The 24,024-nt window shown below is 39.4% G+C and overlaps 1 non-coding gene across 1 annotated transcript; it reads left to right on the top strand.

The window, feature by feature from the left end:
• Positions 1–13,919: 13,919 nt before the first annotated feature.
• TRNAE-UUC (transfer RNA glutamic acid (anticodon UUC)) lies at positions 13,920–13,991 on the top strand. The gene has a single exon. It is a non-coding gene; the product is annotated as a tRNA-Glu (tRNA).
• The last annotated feature ends 10,033 nt before the right edge of the window (positions 13,992–24,024 follow it).

Below are 24,024 nucleotides of genomic sequence, written 5' to 3'. Positions count from 1 at the left end.
CAAACACAATAAGAGCTAAGCATTATTACTAGGCAGTCCCAGAATAATTCCAATCTTAGATCGGGCTTTTAATTTTTTTGAACTAAAATATTTCTTTTATGAATATATGTAGAATATACACCTTTTAGTTCACATGCACTGACTATGCGGGGGTTTTTTTGTTTTGTTTTGTTTTTTAACATCTTTATTGGAATATAAATTGCTTTACAATGGTGTGTTAGTTTCTGCTTTATAACAAAGTGAATCAGTTATATTATACATATGTTCCCATATCTCTTCCCTCTTGCGTCTCCCTCCCTCCCACCCTGACTACGCGTTTTATTGTTTTACCTTGACTCCATTCTGTGGAACCTTCCTACAAGTGAAATAAGTTCTTTTTGGTACTTCAGAAACTAAAGTCCTATGGAATGAGGTCTAAAATTGATTCTCCTTTCCTGAGTTTTATTCCATGGAGACTTAGGTTCTTAGTAAAAGGTGATGATCATCTTCTAAATTGAGGAGTCATTGCTTTTGTTGTCATTGTTAATGGTTTTTTTGGTTTTATTTTACCTTTTTTTTTGGCCACACCTTAGGGCATGTGGGATCCTAGTTTCCTGACTAGGGATTGAACCCATGCCCCCTGCATTTGAATTGAGGCATCTTAACCACTGGACTGCCAGGGAAATCCCTGTTTTACTTCTTTAATAGGTTCTTAATAGAATATAGGTTTTTTTTGCAGGGGGGTTTAATTTTATTTTTGGCTGCGTCGGGTCTTCGTTGCTGCACGCAGGCTTTCTCTAGTTGTGGCGAGCAGGCTACTCTTCATTGTGGTGCATGGACTTATCATTGCAGTGGCTTCTCTTGTTGCAGAGCACAGGCTCTAGGGTGCGTGGGCTTCAGTAGTTGTGGCTTGCGGGCTCCAGAGTGCAGCCTCAGTAGTTGTGGCACACGGGCTTAGTTGCTCCATGGCATGTGGGATCTTCCTGGACCAGGGCTCAAACCCGTGTCCCCTGCGTTGGCAGGCGGATTCTTAACCAAATACTTTTTACAAGTAGTCCTTTAAGAACAAAAGGAAGGAGACCTACTTCTTTGCCAAAAACTAGATTCTTTCTCATCATTAATAAGGATTTTTTTAAATTGTTTTAATTGGTTAGATTTAGAGAAAAATACTTCTCAGTATATAGTTTCTTACACAGCTTACTACTGTTTGTTTACATACTAAGGAAACAAACCTAACTGAGGATTGAGCTAGATCTGTGTTTTCATTTAATCATGTATGTGGGTTTGTTTGTTTAATGAGAACGAAATGTTCTGCAAAGACTGTTATCAAAAAAGGAAGTTTAGGCCTTGCAGGGAAGTTAATGTAATTGAGCTGGCAAGAGCATTTGTGTGTGGTATGTGTATCTCATTCTTTTCCATCCTTTGTTGGTGCTCCTATTAATTGAACGCAAGCAGAAGGCAAGGGAACACAGTGATGCATCAAGGTGGAGAGATTTGAAGGGGACAAACAGAAAAGCACAAGTAGTGAGTAAACAAACATAAGTTGACTCTTGCCCTCCTGGAGCTTATAGGCTAAAAGGGAAACAGAGTTAGACATACATTGATATGTAATTGCAAATTGTGAATACTCTGATAAAGAATACTTTGTATTATCTTGTCTGTTTTATTTATTTTTTAAAAAATTTTTGTGTGTGTGGTATGCGGGCCTCTCAGTGTTGTGGCCTCTCCCATTGCGGAGCACAGGCTCCGGACGCGCAGGCTCAGCGGCCATGGCTCACAGGTCCAGCTGCTCCGCGGCATGTGGGATCTTCCCGGACCGGGGCACGAACCCGCATCCCCTGCATCGGCAGGCGGACTCTCAACCACTGCGCCACCAGAGAAGCCCTTATCTTGTCTATTTTAAAAGTGGTGGAGGCTCATATTGATTTTAAGTCGAATGCCAATAACAAAGGATTTTTAAACGTGCCTCGGGGTCTTAGTTCTCAGTTGACGGGTGGAACCTGTGCCCTCTGCAGTGGGGGCGCAGAGTCCTAACCACTGGACCGTCAGGGGAGTCCCCTGTGTCTTACTTTGTGAATTTTAACGTCTAGAAGTTTGTAGTGTGAAACCAGTCTAGTAACACTGTTTAAATGTAAGGCTAAACCCTAGTGGGTACTAGATTGAGTTTGACAGCTTTAATAATAGGCAGTTATTTTATCAGCAAAAGTGAATTTATTTGCGAATAGCCAGAAGAATTGCAATTTGGCATATACAAACTATGGCAGGCCATAGGTAAATCCAGAGAACCAGGAAGGGGAGCTTGCTTTTATAGGGCATGTGGATGGGGACCTTGGGAGGGGCAATAATAAGCAGAGTCCTTTGCAGGAAGAGGCTTCTCATTGGTTGGGTGACTACAGTTTCTGATTGGCTGGGCTGCCCTTGGGAAAAGAGACATTTTCTTCCTGCTGAATAGCAAAGTAGGCATCGCCTTTCTGTCCAGATGTAGGGCCACATCTCTTCCTGTTTGAAGTAATTGGGTTTGCAGTGAAGCTGACCAGTTGGACAGCAGAACTTTCCTATTGTCTTGTTCCCTCTGGTGTTGCAGGGGAGGCTTCACTAGGTGTGTGGTATTATAAGAAGCATAATGCCTTCTGTTTTTATGTTTTGGGGGTATTTTTTGTTTGTTTGTTTGTTTTCTGGCTGTGCCACTCAGCTTGTGGGGTCTTAGTTCCCCAACCCTGGGATCGAACCCAGGCCCTCAGCAGTGAAAGCACGAAGTCCTAACCATTGGACCACCGAGGAATTCCCAGTCTGATATCTTTTAAAGCTTAAGATTTTATTTGTGAAATTTGGGGATTTGTTTAGAGAAATTTATTGAGTTTAAACAGAAAACTGTAAGTGAAATAATAGAGAAATTGTATTTCACAACATGTTTTAATCTACTGTAATTAGGTTGGTTAAGCAAGGATGGCTTAGTATTTTGAAATGTATTATGTTCAGCAGTCAAAATACACACAATCTTCTATAATAGATATCAGAGTAACATTTAATAACACAACACTCATTCCTGAAAACCTAAAATGGACTTTCCTCATCATGTTAAGGAAGAATTTTCTATCTTAAACCAACAGCAGACATTTCTAGAGACATTCCAATTAAAACAACAGAAGAATGTATCTGATATTGGTCTTTATTTAATGTGAAAATTCTTGTGAATCCACAAAATAAGAGGTATACTTTTGAGGAGGAAGAGAAATTTTACGGTATTACTATTTTCTCTGCAGGAACATGGTAGTATTCCATTTATCTGAACCAGCCTTTCCTCTCAGTAAAAGTTTTAAAGTTCTGTGTATTTCCTATATTTTGAGTAAGGTCAGTATATAATATGAGATTCAGTTTACAAAAGAATAATAGCAAAAGCTCTAGATGTCAAATGCAGTAGATTCTTGTTATTGACGGTAGTTAGGTTCTATAAAGTTGCTGTGAACCCTGAATTAGCGAATAGTGAACCATTGCTCCTAGGAGGAACACAGGTTCTCTGTGTTTGAGTCTCTGGTCACGGCATTTTCATCAACTCATCAATGCATAACCTCGTTTCATGTGCGTTTTCTGTTTAAAAACACCTTATTTAGTATATATTGTTTCATTTACATTGAATTCACAATCTACAGCACTGTAACATATGCCTGAACAGAGTTTTTCTAAGACATGTATTTTTTCCAAATGGCATATCACAGGCTTCTTGCTTTATGGATACTAGATAGCAGTATGCTTGGGGGCCATTTTAAACAACAAACTCACCACCCCAAAGCACAAAAGTACCAAAAAACTGTGGCACTAAATTGACCATGAAGGATGTTTGTTTACTGTATGGGACCTGGAAAAAAAGGCACTGTCACTTTATTCAGCTGCAGCCGGGAGCAACCAGGTGGCACATCAGGTAACGTTTTTTTGCTGCTCTAAAGCATGCATGGTCCATGCATGACCATGGAAGCACCATTAGTACTGATTTTGGAGTTACAAATAAATTTTAGCAAGGAAGTGACTTCCCGAGTACAGAATGATTAATGATGATTGACCATACTTAACATATTTTGGTAAGATTATTCTGAAGTATTTTGTGTATTTTGTTACTATAGTGAGGGATATCTTATCCCACTATTTGAATTCTAACAATTTCACCTATTCTAAGATGGATTTTTAAAATATAAATATTGCTGAAATTGAGATGCATCTTAAATGGTATAAATTTAGATTTGGTATCAAACAAATCATCAAGCTTTTTTCTTTGTTAGTAGTAACATACAATAACAAGTGCATCCAAAAATTGATGTCTTAGATTTGGCGAACTACAGAAATTATGGTGTGATTCAAATGGCTCTTAAGTAGAGCCATACTCTACTTTGTCTTTAAGGATAATATGCTTGTGAATCTGCAAGGAGAGTAAAGATTTTCCATGTTTTCTAGAACTTTGTAATTTTCTCCTCTTTGAATGCTTGTGGAACAGTGGCAAAAATCAGTTCTAGCTTTTTAAAAATTCCTGAGCCATAAGATACAAAATAGTACCATAGTCCAGTGTAGGAAGACTGACCAGTGTAAAGATAGAAATTCTCTCCAGTTTATTGGTTTAGTGCAATTATCTTGGTGAATTTGTAAGTAACTTCTTTACTGACAGTATGTCAACTAATACGTACTTAATGCTTATTCTGTGCCCAGTTTTTCTGATTAATTTATAGATTTAATGAAATTGCTAGAAGCGTTCTTTTATTTATTTATTTATTTATTTATTTTTTTCGGTATGCGGGCCTCTCACTGCCGTGGCCTCTCCCATCGCGGAGCACAGGCTCCGGACGCGCAGGCTCAGCGGCCACGGCTCACGGGCCCAGCCGCTCCGCGGCACGTGGGATCCTCCCGGACCGGGGCGCGAACCCGCGTCCCCTGCATCGGCAGGCGGACTCTCAACCACTGCGCCACCAGGGAAGCCCTAGAAGCGTTCTTTTAATGGACAATAACTATTCCTCCCAGCTGACAAACATTTGGGTACTTATTCTGCCAGGTTCTGTGCTAATAAGCCCTTTACATGTTATTTTTTTAAAAAATAATTTACCTTTAAAAAAATTTTATTTATTTTTTAATTTTTTGACTGCATCGGGTCTTAGTTGCAGCACATGGGATTTTCATTGAGGCATGCGGGATCTTTTGTTGTGGCACGTGGGCTGTTTGTTGCGGTGCGCAGGCTTCTCTCTAGTTGTGGCATGCGGGTTTTCTCTAGTTGTGGCGCACAGGCTCCAGGGCACGTGGGCTTTGTAGTTTGCAGCATGCAAGCTCTCTAGTTGAAGCTGTGCAAGCTCAGTAGTTGCAGTGCACAGGCTTAGCTGCCCTGTGGCATGTGGGAACCCAGGGATTGAACCCACGTCTCCTGCATTGGAAGGTGGATTCTTTACCACTGGACCACCAGGAAAGTCCCCTACATGTTATTTCTTTTAACCCTCGGCAGCTCTGTAGCAGAAAGAAAACTTGTGCCCAGAGGGGTTAGATAACTGCCTAAAGTCCCAGTTAGTAAGCAGCAGAGCTAGAATTTAGATGCAAGTCTCTAAGAACCCTGTGTTTTTAACTGGTAAATTGGTTCCAATGTTCATTCTGAAGAAGGAATAGGCTGTAGGAGATTCATTATCTTTCTAGAAAGGAATTAGAAAGGTGTGGGAGAACTTAACCTTACTAGATACCAAACATTGTAAAATACTAAAAGGAAATTATCTTGATACTCATGCAGTTTTCATCCAGATTTCATTTTTGGTTTATCAAGTAATTTTTCATAGTGCTTATTGCTATGAAGGTAGAAGACCATTTGGAGTAGGTTAATGGGAATCTAAATTGAAAAACTTTAAGCAGGTTAAGATATGTCAGAAGTCTTAAATTTTTTTCTGTACTTCGATGCAGGATTCCATTTGAGAGTCCAAGGGAAAAACATTGACAGAATGCTCATTATATTTCTTAATTAAAAAGGAAAACAACCCTATCTGTCCAAAATTAGAGGAATGGTTAAATCACCTAAAGGATAAACCTGGAGTCACCATTTTCTGTAGAGGACCAGGTAGTAAATGTTGTAGGCTTTATGGGCCATATGGTCTCTGTCTCAGCTATTCAACTCTGCTCAAAGCAGCTATAGGCAATATTTTTATAATAGTAAAAAATAAATAAATAAGTAAATCCTAACTATCTAAATGTCCAACAGGAAAAGAGTTGAGTAAATTGTTTATGTATGTAGTAAACTACATCACTGAAAATGAACTAGAACTACATGTGTCAACATGGATGAGTCAGACAATATTGAGCAAATAATGCAAGTAGCAGAATACATATGTTATTCTATGTAAATACTATATAAATAAGGAAGATGTAAACTGTATTTAGGGATGCTGACGTGGCTAAAGTTTAGAGATGTGTGCAAGAATGATAAATTCTGGAGAGCAGTCACTTATGAGGGATGGAAGGAAGGAGGGGAGTGTGATAGCAGATGGAGATGCATGAGTTTTAACTGGGTAATGTTTCTCAAGCTGGCAGATGGGTATACTTAGGTTGAACCATATGAAATTGCTGATGTTTGATTGTCTTAACCTACAAAGACATTGATTTCATATTGTTCAGCTTACTATTTCCGTGCTTTTTTTTTTAATAGATTTTTGGGGGTAGGAGTTTATTAATTTATTTTTGCTGTGTTGGGTCTGCATTTCGGTGCGAGGGCTTTCTCTAGTTGTGACAGGCGGGGGCCACTCTTCATCACGGTGCGCGGGCCTCTCGTTGCGGAGCACAGGCTCCAGACGCGCAGGCTCAGCAGTTGTGGCTCACGGGCCTAGTTGCTCCGCGGCATGTGGGATCTTCCCAGACCAGGGCTCGAACCCGTGTCCCCTGCATTAGCAGGCAGATTCTCAACCACTGTGCCACCAAGGAAGCCCTTCTGTGCATTTTTTATATAAAATATTATATATTGGGCTTCCCTGGTGGCGCAGTGATTGGGAGTCCGCCTGCCGATGCGGGGGACACGGGTTCGTGCCCCGGTCCGGGAAGATCCCACATGCCGCAGAGCGGCTGGGCCCGTGAGCCATGGCCGCTGAGCCTGCGCGTCCGGAGCCTGTGCTCCGCAACGAGAGAGGCCACAACAGTGAGAGGCCCGCATACCACAAAAAAAATAAAAAAAATAAAAATATTATATATTTTTTTAAACTGCTAGAAAATTTGGCTAAAGAAAAATAAATATTCAGCTACACTGTCTCTGAAAATAACATTGATGATTTTGGGCACAAGAGGTGGACATTTGCTATAATTATGTTTGGGTGATAAAAGTTAAAGCTTGTTAAGAAAATTTCAGATGCCCATCCACTGTCAGCGTGTGATGTGTTGGTAAATGTTTAACAATTTGTGGCATTTGCTGACTTCCTACCTTGGAAATTTAACCATTGCCATGCTGTTAAACAGCTCACAACATTTCTGAAATTTTGACAAACTGCCCTTTTACACTGGTATTGCACACCCTGAACATCTCCCTACTCTCTTCAGCTCTTTTCTCTCTGTTCTGGCTTGAAGTATAACCACCTCATTGTTTATATCTGGATTGGTAAATTAGGCCTCTTTTGATATGGTTCTGACAGGATGAAGCTGCAGAATTGGAGGTAGATTTGGGAGTTTGTTAATGCAGGTCCTGGGAGTTAGAGTGATGGGAATGGAAACCAATAACTCTAAGTGGTTCACAAGGTCTTTCTGGCCAGCTCTCAGTTCTTGACTTCTGGACCAAATTTTTTCGAGGTCAGCTGTCCAGGGACCACCTATATTCTCATCCTCTTAATGCCTCTACAGTTTACACACCTTGCTACCTCTTGATGCCTGTTTCAGCAACAGAGAAGCATATGGTCATACCTTTCACTTTAGTAAAGTTGTAAGTGTTCCAAGGTCTATATTAACATGTCTCTTGAAGCACAGAATGACAACAGATTTTTTCCTATTTAGTATTTGGAAGTTGTTTTGAATATGGTTTTTTTTGTTAAATATTGGAAGTCACATCCCTGAAGAATGTGGGGAAACTGGCCATTTGAGAATAGACACTGAGGATACATGAGAGAATGACAGTAAAGACCCATAGGATGTAGACCTTTAAAAAGTACTTCTTTCTAGTGAATACCTCGAGATAACTTGTAATTGATAACTAAATTAGTTGACTTGGTATAGAGAATTATATCTATGTCAGTGTTGGAAGATATTTTATAGTTCAAGTTAATATACTAGAATAGCTAATTCTAAGTAACTTTATTGTAACTTTCTCCAGATTTTAAACCTTATTTTTTCTGAAATTTCATTTTTAAGTCTTTGAATATGCTTTAATTTTTACTGACATTTGGATTAAAATAACCCAGCTTTATTGAGATGTAATTTACATATCATACAATTTACCCATTTAAAGTGTACAGTTCAGTGGCTGTTAGTATATTTACAGAGTTGTGTGTCCATCACCACAATCAATTTTAGGTTTCATTACTGCAAAAAAGATATCCCATCCCCCTTAGGCATCAACCTCCAGTCTCCCCCTGTTCCCCTATAACCCTAGCCAACCGCTAATCTACTTTCTGTCTATAAATTTGCCTTGTCTAGATATTTCATATAAATGGAATCATAATGTATGATCCTTTGAAAACTGACTTACTTAGCACAGTGTTTTCAAGGTTCATCCAAGTTGTAGCATGTCAGTACCTCAGTGATTTTATTGCTGAATAATATCCCATGGTATGGATACACCACTTCTATTTACCCATTCATCAGTTGATGGACATTTGGGTTATTTCCATTTGGGGCTATTGTGAATAATACTGCTATGAACATTTCTGTACAAGTTTCGATAAACATATGTTTTTAATTCTCTCGTGTATGTACCTAGGAATGGAACTACTGGATCATGTGGTAACTATGTTTAACACTTTGAGGAACTGCTAGACTGTTTTCCAAAGTGGCTATACCGTTTGACATTCCCACCAACAATGTATAAAAGATATAAGGGTTCCAATTTCTACATCTTTACCAACAATTAATTATTATCCAACATTTGGATGTTGTTACTTATGTCCTGTGTTGCCATAACGATAGGAGATGCAATATCCGTGTTGTGCCAAAGTAAACACTGTACATTCTGAGTTTGAATGGCAGGTTTTTTTCTCTAAGAGTATTGCTACATTTAAAACTGACATATTGAAATCACTATAACCAAGACGGCATTTCCACCTGTATAAAGTGAAGCTCAGGAAAGTGAAATGTCAATTAGATTTTTTATTATTATTATTTATATATTTGGTTGCGTGGGGTCTTAGTTGTGGCAGGCAGCCTCCTTAGTTGTGGCACATGGGCTCCTTAGTTGTGGCATGCAAACTCCCAGTTGCGGCATGCATGTGGGATCCAATTCCCTGACAAGCGATGGAACCCGGGCCCCCTGCACTGGGAGCATGGAATCCTATCCACTGTGCCACCAAGGAAGTCCCATCAATTAGATTTTTACCTGTGTCTTCCCCAGGACTACTAGTAAGAACACACCACACTAGATCAGCCTGTCCTTGGGAGAGGAGGTGAGAAGCCATCATATCTTGATGGCTGGAACAGCATTCCAACAAGCTATTTGCTTCCAGAAACATAACCTCCCAATCAGCTCTTGTGCTAAATCACTGCCATGATCTCATAATAATTGCCTTTGTCCACTGGCTGCAGAGGAGAAGTAGGTCCTGGACGATGGGAATTGCTAGGCAGCTTAGACCCAGATTGTCCTGTGTTTATTTTTCTTTTTAATTTAATTTAATTTAATTTTTTATTTTATTTCATTTCTTTGGCCTCACCTCACCTCACAACTTGTGGGCTCTCAGTTCCTGGACCAGGGACTGAACCCAGGCCATGGCAGTGAAAGCCCAGAATCCTAACCACTAGGCCACCAGGGAACTCCCCTGTCTTTATTATAAATAGCCTTCATGGCAGAGCTGGCCATTTGAGGACAGAGGTATCTCTGAGCCTTTCACTCTCGGGAACCTCTCCAGTTGATTTGATGCATCTGAAAAAAATCATTTCCACAACAAGGAATAGTTTCATTCTAGAAGCCGAAATAAAATATGGAAAGGTAAGTGACAAGAATTTCCAAAACTGGAGCGTCAGTTTTCTTTGTGTTTTGATCCATGGACAGGTTAATGTTCACTCGGCTGCTACCTTTTGCCCAGTTAAGAGCCTCTAAATCACAGACTCATCTACAGCTTGTGCAATCTGAATCTGTGTTCCATTATGCAGTTTTAAGATTTGAGCCAGGGGCCTGGCATTTGTTTTTATTGGGTATTTCCCCTTAACTGTGCATATATAAAGCTTTTGAAAATTGCTTTTTGTTTCTCCTTGCTGGAAATAGTGTACATCATCTGAGGGATTTGGCTAATATGCATCTTAATGCAGTGGTAAGTGAAGGGAAACCAATAAACTTTCTTGGGGAACTGTATTAGTCAGTGTTCTCTAAAGAAACAGGACCACTAAAAGATATTTATATATACAAAGAGATTTATTATAATGAATTGGCTCACACAATTATAAAGCCTGAGAAGACCAGAGGCAATCAGCCCTCTGCAAGCTGGAGACCCAAGAAAGTTCCAGTCTGAGCCTGAAGACCTGAGAATCAATGGTATAAGTCCAAGTCCTGAGAACTGGGGAAGCTGATGGTGTAAGTTCCAGTCTGAGGGCAGAAGACCAATGTCCAGATCAATCAGTCTGGCACACAGAGCAAACTGTCTTCCTCTGCTTTTTTCTATTCAGGCCCTCAACAGATTGGATGATGCCTACCCAAACTGGGCAGGGCAATGTGCTTTACTCAGTCTACCAACTCAGATGCTAATCTCATCCAGAAACATCTTCACAGACACACCCAGAAGTAATGTTAAACCAAATATTTGGGCACTGTAACCCAGTCAAGTTGACACATAAAATTAACCATCACAAGAGCAGTGCTTTACATCCGTCTTAATCATCTCCTTCCCTCTTTCGTATTTACTCCTTACCACTAGTCACCTTCACCTCTAATCTACTTTTTCTCCCACTCACTGAACTGAAGTTTTCCCTTTCAGAGTGTATCTTCTGTGTATATTTACACTTTTTTGATGTAACATTGATAGTCCATGTGTATATGTTTTTGTTGGCACCCAACTTAGAAAAACCAAATATTCTGCTAAGAACATGCTGTACTTCAATAAGAAGCATGTTTATTTAAACCAAGACCTTTTTGGACTATTACTTCAGATTTATTGTGGATTATCTTTCAGTAAGAAATAATGTGCTTGAGTTTCCTAATCATACTTTTATAATAGGCTTCCAACCTTTACTAAATGTTCTCATGAAATGACAGCTCTCAGGGAATAGCCATGAAAATGAAAACCTAAAAATTATCTCATATAGGGGTGACATGTCTCTTCCTCTCTCCATATTGCTGCCTGAGCACATAAAATAGAACAGAGTCCATAAAATGTTGAGGGTGGAAGAGGCTTGGTCGTTTTGTTTACCTCATCCCCAAGGGGGTCTGTATTTTGTTGACATTCCCCAGGGGCATCCTGTAAAAGGCAGGTATGGAGGTCCTCCACTCTGGCTTCCTCCTCTCTTGTGTTCCACAGACTAAGAGCACTCTGTGTATCAGGTTACTCCCATAAACTTGTTCTGAAGTGTGCCTTGGGGGAAGAATCATTTTATCTTCAAACCCAAGTTCTTTAATCTAGCTTTACCACTGATAAAGCAGGTAATCTGTCTGACCCCACCTGTCTTCTCAATTTCATTCAAAACCCAGAGATGAGGTTAATTGGCACTTTTGAAACCCCAAAACCTCACAATAAAGGTACAAATAGGATCCTAATAAATGAGTTTGGTCACAAATTCCTGATGCATATTTGTGACATACATACATACATCTACCTGTCTGTCTATCCCTCCTAAGATGGACTGAGGTCAACCATGAGCCAGAAAATAAAAATTCTGAAATATTGGAGACCTGTTTAAATGCGTTTGGTAAGCATACATGGTTAGTCACCAACCCAATACCTATTCTGTGCCCTTACCAAGAGAACCTAGTTTGGTGGGGGGGGTAGAAATGTGTCAAACTTTAAAAGCTTTATTTTCCCACTTAACTTTGTGCTTATCAGGAACCCTTTGACCTAGTTCTGATTAATGATATATAAATGGAAATCTCTTAGAGGGATTTTGGAAAAGCTACTCTTCAGATAAAAAGGAACAGACTCATCTGACTTGGGTCTTTTATTCTTTATCCTTCCCACCTTCTTCCCTGGAACACAGATGAGATAACCGGAGCTGTAGCAGCTGTTTTTACAATGAGGAAAAGTCCATTAGAGATCTAGACCCTGACATTCTTTTTTTCTTTTCAAATTAATTTATTTATGTTTGGCTGCGTTGGGTCTTTGTTGCTGCATGTGGGCTTTCCCTAGTTGCAGCAGGCAGGGGATACTGTTCTTTGCGGAGCATGGGCTCTAGGCACGTGGGCTTCAGTAGTTGTGGCACACAGGCTCAGTAGTTGTGGCACACGGACTTGGTTGCTCCATGGCACGTGGGATCTTCCCAGACCAGGGATTGAACCCGTGTCCCTTGTATTGGCAGGCAGATTCTTAACCACTGCGCCACCAGGGAAGTTCTTACTCTGACATTCTTAAGGTGTTAAACCAATGCCAGCAACTGTTTTCCTCTGAACTTCTTTTTCTGCAAGAAAAAAAATATCCCTTTAGAATAAACCATAGTAAGTTGCTTTTTCTATTATCTGTTGCCAAATGTCATTCCTAAGGGTTGGAGTTTCTAATGGAAGAGACCACTTAGCCCCGGTGCTACAATACTAGTCCTGATTTGTTCAGCTAACTTAGTAAGGACTGGGTGAAACATCAAGGTAACAATTCTACACATTATTAGAGGTTTAAAATGGGATTTGGCAAGTCTTTATACAATATATGTGACAAACAACATGAGTTTATAGCAGAGCAAGTTGGTTGTGACAGTGCATCCCCCCCCCATTGCATTAAGGAGTGAGGCAAAAACCACGGGTGTGTTCAGTATCTACTTGATTAATAGTTTGCAGTGAATATGCTGTACTGACTACTCAGTAGGATTTTGAAGTGGTTTGGTAGATGGTGATTGATTATATTCATCTTAGAATAAGTATGCCTAGTGTAATTGTATGCCACTTTCATTCTGTTTGACCTTTCAAACATGCAAAATAGAATGGTACATTGAACTCCCATATAGTTACTACCCACCTTCAACAATTGTCAACTTATGGTCAAACTCGTTTCATCTGTACTGCCACCCATCTCCCCACCCTTACCCCCCACCATGACCCACTGGATTATTTTCTAGCAGATCTGAGATATTTCATCTATAAATGTTTCAGGGCTGTTTTTAAAAATATTACCATAGTATCATTCTCATGCACAACAGTACTGTCAAATATCCAGTCAGTGTTCAAATTTCTGAAAATATAGGGAATTTTGTGGTGGTCCAGTGGTTAGGACTCCATACTTTCACCGCCAAGGGTGCAGGTTTGATCTCTGGTTGGGGAACTAAGGTCCCACAAGCTGTGCGGCGTGGCCAAAAAAAAAAAAAAAAAAAAAAAAATCTTACAAATGATATTTTTGTAGTTGATTTCTTACTCCATTTTGTTTCTTTTTCCTTGCAATTTGGAAAGGTTCCTGACTTCTTCCTTTTGCTAATTGCACCCCATTTGGTCTTTTAACATGTTTCTTTGTCCCCTGAATTTCCGGGAAACGAAGTTTGATTGAAGTTCACCTGCTTCAAGTTTCATTTTTTGTCTGTAATTTTTCATAGGTGGCATTCACATTCTTTTGCTTTGCTGTGTTCTTCACAGCTTCTTAAGCAGTGTAACACAGTGATTGAAAAGGGGAGTCTTAGGGAATTCCCTGATGGTCCAGTGGTTAGGACTTGGCACTTTCACTACCATGGCCAGGGTTCGATTCCCGGTCAGGGAACTGAGATCCCACAAGCCGTACATCATGACCAAAAAAAAAAAGTAGTTACTATAAATTTCTTTCTTTAACTGGCCCTCAGAAAGCACGGCTAATAAATATTAATTTTTGGATTATTAGTACTTAAGCTATAGTAATGGCACCTAATAATATCTTACATTTTAGCAATTTTTAATTTTCTGGTTAATAAACATTTTTGTGTATTTGATTTAAATTTGATGCTCATAACAATTCAGTGATAGCATGGCATATTATGCACATTTTTAGTTGACAAAACTAAACTTCAGAGGGGTTAAATATCTTTTCCTAGGTCTCACAGCTCATAAGTTAAAAGGGGCAGATCTTCTATCTGGCTCCCCATTCCAATTTTGGGATTTGTTTTCAACACTATTATACTATTCAGAAACAAATAATATGCAATTCTAATAGATTGATTTCAGTAATTAATTGATGGCCCGTTTTTCTGCATATTTGGCCATGATTGAGAGTTTTTAGAAATTGTAGGATCATGTGACCCCACTCCAAAACAACCAGCTCCTGAAAATGGCTGGTGAATGTTATGGCTGTTTCACCCAGCTCTCACCGTTGAGTGAGCTATTTCGGATTCTGAACAGAATTTTAACCTTTTACTCTTGGGGTAGGCTTTGCAGGACATTTGGTCCTGTCCAAAACATCCATAAGATATTTGGTCCATGCCAAAAGGTGCTGATATTTGGTCTTGTCCAAAACCATTTGGCAGACGAAATCTGCTCATGGACTTTTTGAACAGGAGCAGATTTCAAGGACCTTTTGATTTGGACCAAATGTCTTATGGATGTTTCAAGGACCGAATATCTGCTAACCAGGGTAGGTTGTAAGTCAGTTACTCTGAGCTTTCTTCGGAGGATTTTGGGGATGGAGGCAGGAACTTTAGAACTGTAATAGTTCACCTCCCACTGGTCTCTACCCCATTCCTAAACAGTCAGTGAAACATGGGGGAAATATTTCCCAATTAGTGACATATACAATAGGTAGGCACTGTTTTTGTCTGTATAGAACTGGGATTTAAGCAGTTGGATTCTCTCACAAGAGCTATGCCTTAAATAGAGTTAAGGAGAAATGGAGTGGAAAGTCTGTAGAAGAAAAAAATACCCTAAATATGAACTAAAATTGTAAATTATTTAACATCACTTCATAATGCTTTCAGCTTAAGATTTGGGGATAGGGAAGGGGCTTTCTAAAAGCTAGGCTTTTCAGCTCCTTTTGCCAGATGGCTTGTAGGTGGCTTAAAATAGATAACTGCAAAATATTCTAACATTTCAGTCAAGACCTAACTCCCTTTTGTTCAGTGGTTTGCCTTTGATTCAAGCAAGTGCATAGGTTCCAAATATTCTGTTTAATTTGGGCTAAAGACATGATTTGTAACATAATAAACCTAAAAAATGTATTTATGCATTTATGAATTAACGAATGCTTTTGCTCTGCTATAACTTCCTGGTGATTGGTTTTCTCCAGTAATAGTGCTGATGCAAACCATGACTGCAGATAGCCATGGAACAGTTAACTATTAGTACAGTAAGCATAACTACAATATCAACTCATGCCTGCAACTAGTTTTTGTCTTCTTTCTGCTTACATGGCTTAAAATTAAAAGTGGGAAAAAAAATAAAAATGGGAAGATAAAAATTTTCAATTGGCATTTAAAATTTGCTCTGGTTATGTTTTTTGTGTCTGATATCCACCTTTTTTAGGGTTTTTGTTTTTAGCAGTTGACTAAGAGGAAGGACAGATAGGGAACTAATGAGACAAGACAATTAATGAATTTCTGCCTCTAGAGAGATTTGCTAAATCCTGTGCTCAGGGTTCTCCAAAAATATACATCCTCCTCTGTTACTCTGAGGAGCTAGAATTTTGTTTATGCCACCCTCCTTCTTTGTACAAAGAAGCTGTAGGAAGTTGCTCAGAGGTCACTGAGACATGAGGTTGAGACTGAAACATCCCCTCTCCAAAAGTCAAGCTGGATGAAGTTATTTAATTGCAACAGCTGGGAGAATAAAATGATTTAAACGGCGTTATCTTTAATTTGCTTTCTCTGTCTTTTCTATAACTTATTTTATACATTCCCTTAGGAATCCTTTGCTTCCATCTGTACACATCAAAAAGTATTATCATTCCTTTAACATCTCCTTTAAATATTACCTTCTCTGTGAAGCCCCTCTTACTCCTTACTCCTGTGATAATTATATTTTCTCCTATATCCCCAAAGCACTTTGAATATCTGCTATATTTATCAAAATCTACCTTGTAAAATGGAAAAGTACATGTTTCTGACTTCACCATTATTGTGGTTCTCAGTATCCATCACAGCCTAATTTTAGTATATTTGTACAAATCTGAAACTCAATAAATGTATATTAAATTAGAATGATTTCTAATATTGTATCTTCTTGAGTAGTTTGAGACTGGAGGGTTGGGAGCTTTTAAAGAAATAGGAAGGGAAAGGAGGACCCTTGGATTAGCTTGATTGAAGTAGAGAAGGTTTGGAAGAGAGAAAAATATGCTCTATTACTGGTTCTTTCCTCTCTGTCTCTCTTTACAATGAAAAAGATGCCCCCTCCCCTTCTTTCTTTGGCCAAATCCTGCATCTTTGCTCTGAATCACACTCTCTTTTTACCTCTTTGGGGACTTAAATCCATCAGTTGTCAAAATCAGACTCAATTTTCTCATCTTTTTATGCAGAGTGACTTCTGCCTATCATGTAATTACAAAGATACCATTTAATCTTTCTAGCAATTGAATAAGAAAAATGAAAGAAAAAAGTATAAAAATAACCATCTTAAGTTACCTATTCTCATACCTTTCTCTACCTCTCAGTTTCTGATATTAATATTTTCACATTTTTCTTTGATACATTTTGAGGTAATGGCAAAATGCGCACATCTATGTAGTTTGAATATCTTGAACTGACTTATTTATTTTTAATATTTAGCTGTTTAAAACCTATTAAAATGTAAAAAATTTGAAAAAAGTAGGAATACCAAATGCTGTGAGGATGTGGAGCAACTGGAACTCTCATAAATTCCTTGTGGGAATGCACAAGGTACGGCCACTTTGGAAAATAGTTGGTCAGTTTCTTAAACAGTTAAACATAAACCTACCATATTACCCAGCAATCCCACTCCTACGTATCTACTCAAAAGAAATGAAAACTTACGTTCACACAACGATCTGTATGCGAACGTGTATAGTAGCTTTAGTCATAGTCACCAAGAATTGAAAACAATCCAGTTTGTAAAACAAGTGTTATAAATGGATGAACAAAGTGTGGTACCTCCTTACATGGACTACTATTCAGAAATAAAAAGGAGTGAACTACTGAATCACAGTATAGATTAATTTTATTTATTTTTAATTTATTTATTTTTAATAAATGTGTTGGGTCTTCATTGCATGCGGGCTTTCTCTAGTTGCAGCAAGTGGGGACTGCTCTTCGTGGCGGTGCGTGGGCTTCTCACTGCAGTGGCTTCTCGTTGCGGAGCACAGGCTCTGGACGCGCAGGCTCAGCGGCCACGGCTCACGGGCCCAGCCGCTTCGCGGCATGTGGGATCCTCCCGGACCGGGGCACGAACCCGCGTCCCCTGCATCGGCAGGTGGATTCCCAACCACTGCGCCACCAGGAAAGCTCTCCCTAGATGAATTTTAAATGCATTTTGCTAAGAGAAAGAAGCCAGACCTATAAGACTTATACTGCATGATTTCACTTACATTAACACTCTGGAAAAGGCAAAAAACTATAGGGAGGAAAGCAGGTCGGTGGTTGCCAGTGTCTGTGGGGATGGAGAGAATTCGTTTCTATTAGGAGATTTAGGCGGGTGATAGAAAGTTTGTATAGGGAACTGTGCTTAGTGGATGCACAATTTATACATTTGTTAAAACCATAAATCTGTTCACCACAAAGAATACACTTTATATAAATTTTAAAAACCCACCAGGATGTGGCGAGAAGGGTGAAATACAGATACTGACAAATGAATAAGTATTACAAGTGAGTCACATAACCACACTGAAAGGAGTTAAGTACTCAAGTTAGTAAATTTGTTTCTCACAGGGGTGTAGGTTAGAAATTCTGAAACGACTTTACTTTTATTTGTATTGTTCAATAAATAAGTAAATATATTTTAGACAATCAGCCAGGTTTCTCACTTGGAGAAAAGAAATTACAAATAAGGAAAGGGAATTCATTGTCACTAAATTGGAGTCAGAGGTGTCAGTATGGACTCGTTTATTTATAAATATAGATAAGTATAGATATATGTGCATGCATTGCACTTACATATAATTTTTTCCTACCTCTATTGAAAAGGGCTGCAAGCAGTGGGACCCCAGTAACAATGAGCATACGTATCATTCAGATCTTGGTTTTTAAATGCCATTCTTTAATAAAAGGAATCAGGACTCCTTGGAGAACTAACTCATTCCAGGGCTGGAGTAGGGAAAATAAAAGATGAGACTAGGGCTTCCCTGGTGGCGCAGTGGTTGAGAGTCCGCCTGCCGGTTCAGGGGACACGGGTTCGTGCCCCTGTCCGGGAAGATCCCACATGCCGCAGAGCGGCTGGGCCCTTGAGCCATGGCCGCTGAGCCTGCGCGTCCAGAGCCCGCGCTCCGCAACGGGAGAGGCCACAACAGTGAGAGGCCCGCGTACCGCAAAAAACAAACAAACGAAAAAAACGATTAGAGCAGCTTGGTGGTGCCAGCACGCTTTAAAAAAAAAAAAAAAAAAAAAAAAAAAAAAAAAAAGGCATATCAACGGGACATAGAAACAATCCAGAACTCCCAGTATGGAAAAAATCCATACTGATGTCAATAAATAAACAAAGAAATGGGGTGGGTCGGGGAGAAAAGTGACAGTACTTTCTTTCAAAAGAATTGCAATTATAAACACAAGGATTGTGAGAAATAGAAAAAAACTATCAGAACGCAGTAGTATCTTGTTACAGGCAAAATAAGATCCACCAGTGAGTGGGAAGAAGTTTAAACAGAAACAGGATATTTGCATAGGCTCAAAGTAGCCCCCCTCTGCCCCACCCCAGGATATTACACAATTACAAAGGGGAAAATTAGTAACTTTACTGGGTGAATCCTGGCTGGCATCACCTCAGCCAAGGGATCAAGGTTAACATCACCACACGGATCAACAGGTAATTTTTTCCCCTACCTTAAACCCAATGTGTTTTTGATAGAGAAACCTACGTTAGTAATAAAATGTCATTTGATTTTGATTTGGTTTATAATAGTAAACATCTTTTCATAGCCAGGGATTACATTTTCATAGCACTTTATTTAATAGTTCACAAAGCATTTTCACCTACATATTATCTCTTTATAATCCTCATAATACCTCTGTAACGTTGATATTACCACCTGCATTTTTTTTAACCATCTGCATTTTATAGATGAAGAAACCAAACCCTGGACAGGATAAATGATTTCCTTCAGGTCACATGGTGAATTAGTAGCAGAGCCAGGAATCAATCTCAGATGCTCTGAATTCAAGTCCAAATTTCTTTGCCAAGAAATCATCTCTTTTTTAAAATAAATTTATTTTATTTATTTATTTTTGGCTGCACTGGGTCTTTGTTGCTGCGCGTGGGCTTTCTCTAGTGGCGAGCAGGGACTACTCTTCATTGCGGTGTGCGGACTTCTCATTGCGGTGGCTTCTCTCGTTGCAGAGCACAGGCTCTAGGTGCGCGGGCTTCGCTGTGGCTTGCAGGCTCTAGAACGCAGGCTCAGTAGTTATGGTGCACAGGCCCAGCTGCTCTGCAGCATGTGGGACCAAGAAATGATCTTAAAAATACTAGGGACTATGATTAATGACTATAAAGAGCTCTAGGTAAATATGGAGAATATTAGGCATTTTTACTTTATATATTGATATCTATATCATCTATAATATCTATTCATACATTCTAGAATATATATTATGAAAACACATACTAGTTTATTCTACATCATATTTTTCAAAGGGTCCCTTTAACTCTGGTAAGAAAACCTAGAGGTTTCAAAGGCCATACTGGAACACTTCCGTATGGCATTAGAAGAAAAAAAACATAATCAGTCCAGGAATTAAGCACTATGCATGCTCCATTTTGAGCCTGGAAATATAGAGAAAAAAATCTGAAACTGTCTGCCCATAGGTAGACTAAAGCAGATAAATGGGATATTTAAAATTTGCAGAAACCAATTAGTAAGTTGACAATTTAAAAGAGAATAATGCTCTTTTGTAGTTGTTCAGATCTGTTAATATGCTGACAGACTGTCTATTCATATCCAGCTGGTACTGAGTCCTTGGTAATATAATCAACAGCAAACTGGAAATACAGATGGAGTAGATATGATTATTGTACTGCTTGCAAAATTTGGGTACCAGTATCTAACCCCAGGGGAAGACAACCCTTTATAGAAGGCACAAACATACAGTTGTCCTGTAATAAGTTAATACTGAGTCATGGTCTTAAGTGACAGTGAAGTCTTTCTTATTTGATCCAGGTTATTATCCTTATTTAAAAGATATATTCAGCGAGGTAAATTAGTCTTGTCAGATTCTTGCCATTTACTTTTTTCAAAGTAATTCCCACATTTAGGTGGTTGAAGGCTAGAGCCAGAAAAAGTATCTCTTAGTTTCAGAATAAGGATAAATAGCACAATTGAATAATTCACAGCTTGAAAGTGCATATGACAAAAACGAAAACATCATTTTTTATATCACAAAGCCTTGAATATATAAATATCTATCTCTTTGCTTAGAAATAAAATTTAAAAGAAAAACAATAAAATCAATTATATACCGCAATTTTTATTGCATTAGGTATCAATACTGACATCAACATTATATAATAGGACAAGAAACACCAGCTTCTACATGTTGGCCTGTTTGTAGAAAAGGTTAGGACCAAAACACTGTCTTTTAAGTGAGAACTAGAGTTAAAATGGCATATTTCCTAAGTATTCTTTATTACCTGACCTTGCATATTGTCCTCATTGACTCCAAGTTAAGTTCTAAGAAGCTGAGTGTTTACCTTGTGGCCAGCATTTTGTTAGGTTCAGAGCAACAGTGAGATTTTTTTTTAAAATTACCATTACTTCATTTGACACTGAAGTCTGCAGGGGAAACAGATGCTGCTTTAACAGATGTTCTGATTTGGAGTGAGACTGCAAAACCCCTTCTTCTCCCCACTCCTGATTTGTATGTAAGATGTACCCTTCCATCAGGGCCTAAGGTTCAAGTATTATTAATCATTTGGTATCATTAATTAATAATAAACCTAATACAAGGCAGACACCGTGCTGGCCCCAGGGGATAAGATGAAGAGCAAAGAAAATGTTTCCTGTCCTCACTGTGCTCACAGTCTGGTGGGGGAAAATGGATAAGTAAAGAAGCTATTACAACTAAGTGTGACCACTGCCACATACAATAGTGACTTCTTTCTTTTAACTTCTAGTAACTTCTAGAATTCCAGTGTTTTTTAAACTACGTTGCCACCCATTAGTGGGTGTCAAAGGTACGCAGTTAGAGTAATTTTTAAAAAGCAGTAAGAAAATTTGATGCACAAAAAGTAGAATAATGCAGTGAGTCCCATATACCCGTGGCCCAGGTTTAAGAATTAACGAGAATTTTTCATTTTCCCACTTTCATTTAAAAAAGGAAAATGGGGGGGGGCCTTCCCTGGTGGCACAATGGTTAAGAATCCGCCGACCAAGAATCAGGGGACACGGGTTAGAGCCCTGGTCCGGGAAGATCCCACATGCCGCAGAACAACTAAGCCCGCGTGAGGCAACTACTGAAGCCCGTGCGCCTAGAGCCCGTGCTCGGCAACAAGAGATGCCACCACATCGAAGAGTAGACCTTGCTCACCGCAACTAGAGAAAGCCCGCGTGCAGCAACCCAACGCAGACAAAAACAAATAAATAAAATAAATTTATTTTAAAATAAATATAAAAAAGGAAAATGGTATAGTTGAAAATTAAACTAGACCAGACTAGAACAGGATGGGCTACAAAATATGAGAGTATATTGCACTACGAATACTGCGCAGAGTAAGAGTAAAGATTGTTGTATAAAACTCAGCAGCAGGCTTCCCTGGTAGCGCAGTGGTTGAGAGTCCACCTGCCGATGCAGGACACACGGGTTCGTGCCCCGGTCCGGGAGGATCCCACATGCCGCGGAGCGGCTGGGCCCGTGAGCCATGGCCGCTGAGCCTGCGCCTCCGGAGCCTGTGCTCCGCAACGGGAAGAGGCCACAACAGTGAGAGGCCCGCATACCGCAAACAAAACAAACAAAAAAACAACTCAGCAGCAGAGTCCATTAACAATGCCCTGGAAATAAAAATAGAAGCTGGGTAATAAAGTCTAACCTTTTTTTGTTTCTTTTCCTTTGCACTTAGTCTAGTTTCACTTGGTGGGTGCAGAGGCCTCTCCTCTAGAGGCCTCTGCACCCAGCCCTTCAGACCAGGGCTCCTCCTGTGAAGTGGCTGTGCCGATTCCTCACCTCAGCAGGCTACGTGCAGAGGTGCAGCGTGCGCACCTCAATCCAAGACGGCGGTGGCCGGCCGTGTGCAGGGGTGCTAGGCCCGGCACCGCGATCTGGAGCGTGAGCAGCACCGCTGCGCTGGCCCCAGGAGAACTCCACCCACTCCCCGCTGACCAGAGACCTACAAAGCAAGCCGGCTGACGGGTATGGGGGAGAGTGGGCGCTCTAGGGTGGTAGCCTATGTCTCGGTTCTTTGATCAAAGACTAAAACTTTTCTTTGCTCCTGAAGCCAACTGAACCAAACTCGGTCTTGGTTTTCTTTTGTTTTTTTAATTTTTTAACTTAATTTTATTTATTTTTTATACAGCAGGTTCTTATTAGTTGTCTGTTTTATACATATTAGTGTATCAATCCCAATCTCCCAATTCACCCGCCCCCCCGTCCCCCGCCGCTTTCCCCCCTTGCTGGTCATACGTTTGTTCTCTACATCTGTGTCTATTTCTGCTGTTGGCTCAAAAGAGACCATGCAGAAGGTCCCTTGTTAGGGACCGACTGGGTAGGGTCTGTAACAAAACGTATGTGTTTGCACTGGTTTCAAGATATAAAAAAAAATGTATAGGACACTGTCAAAAAGGAAAGAAGGAAAAGAAAGCCATTGTATCCGTTTGTATCCCTATTTCGAAAACAACGCTCTGTGAGGCTTTGAATAAATGTTTAATGATAATAACTTAGAGAAACTGAGGAGACAGTTTTAGAAAAAATTCCAGGATATACTTAAAATTAACTTTTCAAATCAGGGAACCGGCTTGCAAGGTAGTATTTTCATTCTTATACAAACCACTATTATTCAGCTAGTCTTGACTAAGGACCTGCTCTGTTCCAGGCAATATGCTAAGTGCTTGGGATGTAGAAATAATTAAAACACAGCCCTTCTTTCTCAGAGCTTATTAGTGTGTGGAGGAACTGCTGGGAAGAATAGTTTACCCTCCACATCAACACATGAAAATGCTCATTTCATTGTAACTAACACACACACTATCGCATGCATGTAGAGCTATATTTTATTTCTGTTTATACTAATGAGATCCTATACATATGAATAAATTGTTTTTCATTAAATAACCTATCAGAAATATCTTTATAAATCAGTACAGAAAGGGCTACCTCATTATTTTTGGTGGCTCTATCATGTGAATGTGTCATAATTTATCCTTTCCCCTACTAAATCAGTTGTCATCCTGAATGTCCAAAGCTGCAACAAACCTATATCTTTACACACCCTTGCTAGATTTTCTATAGGGTAGATTCTTCAAAATGGAATTGCTAAATATGGTTGCTCTTGTATTTTAACTGTCAAAATTTTTTGCCTTCCAAAAAATAATTGCTAGTTTACATACCCACCAACAATTTGAGTAACTATTTCCCCAGACTATCACCAACATTGTATATTACTAATCCTGTATGTTATTAAACTCACAATTTGATGGTCACAAATATCTTTGTTTTCAAATTTTGCATTTCCTAAATTAC

The sequence above is a fragment of the Kogia breviceps genome, chromosome 15 (assembly GCF_026419965.1).
Source record: "Kogia breviceps isolate mKogBre1 chromosome 15, mKogBre1 haplotype 1, whole genome shotgun sequence".
Classification (NCBI taxonomy): domain Eukaryota; kingdom Metazoa; phylum Chordata; class Mammalia; order Artiodactyla; family Physeteridae; genus Kogia; species Kogia breviceps.
This window is presented reverse-complemented; position numbering and strand designations above follow the sequence as displayed.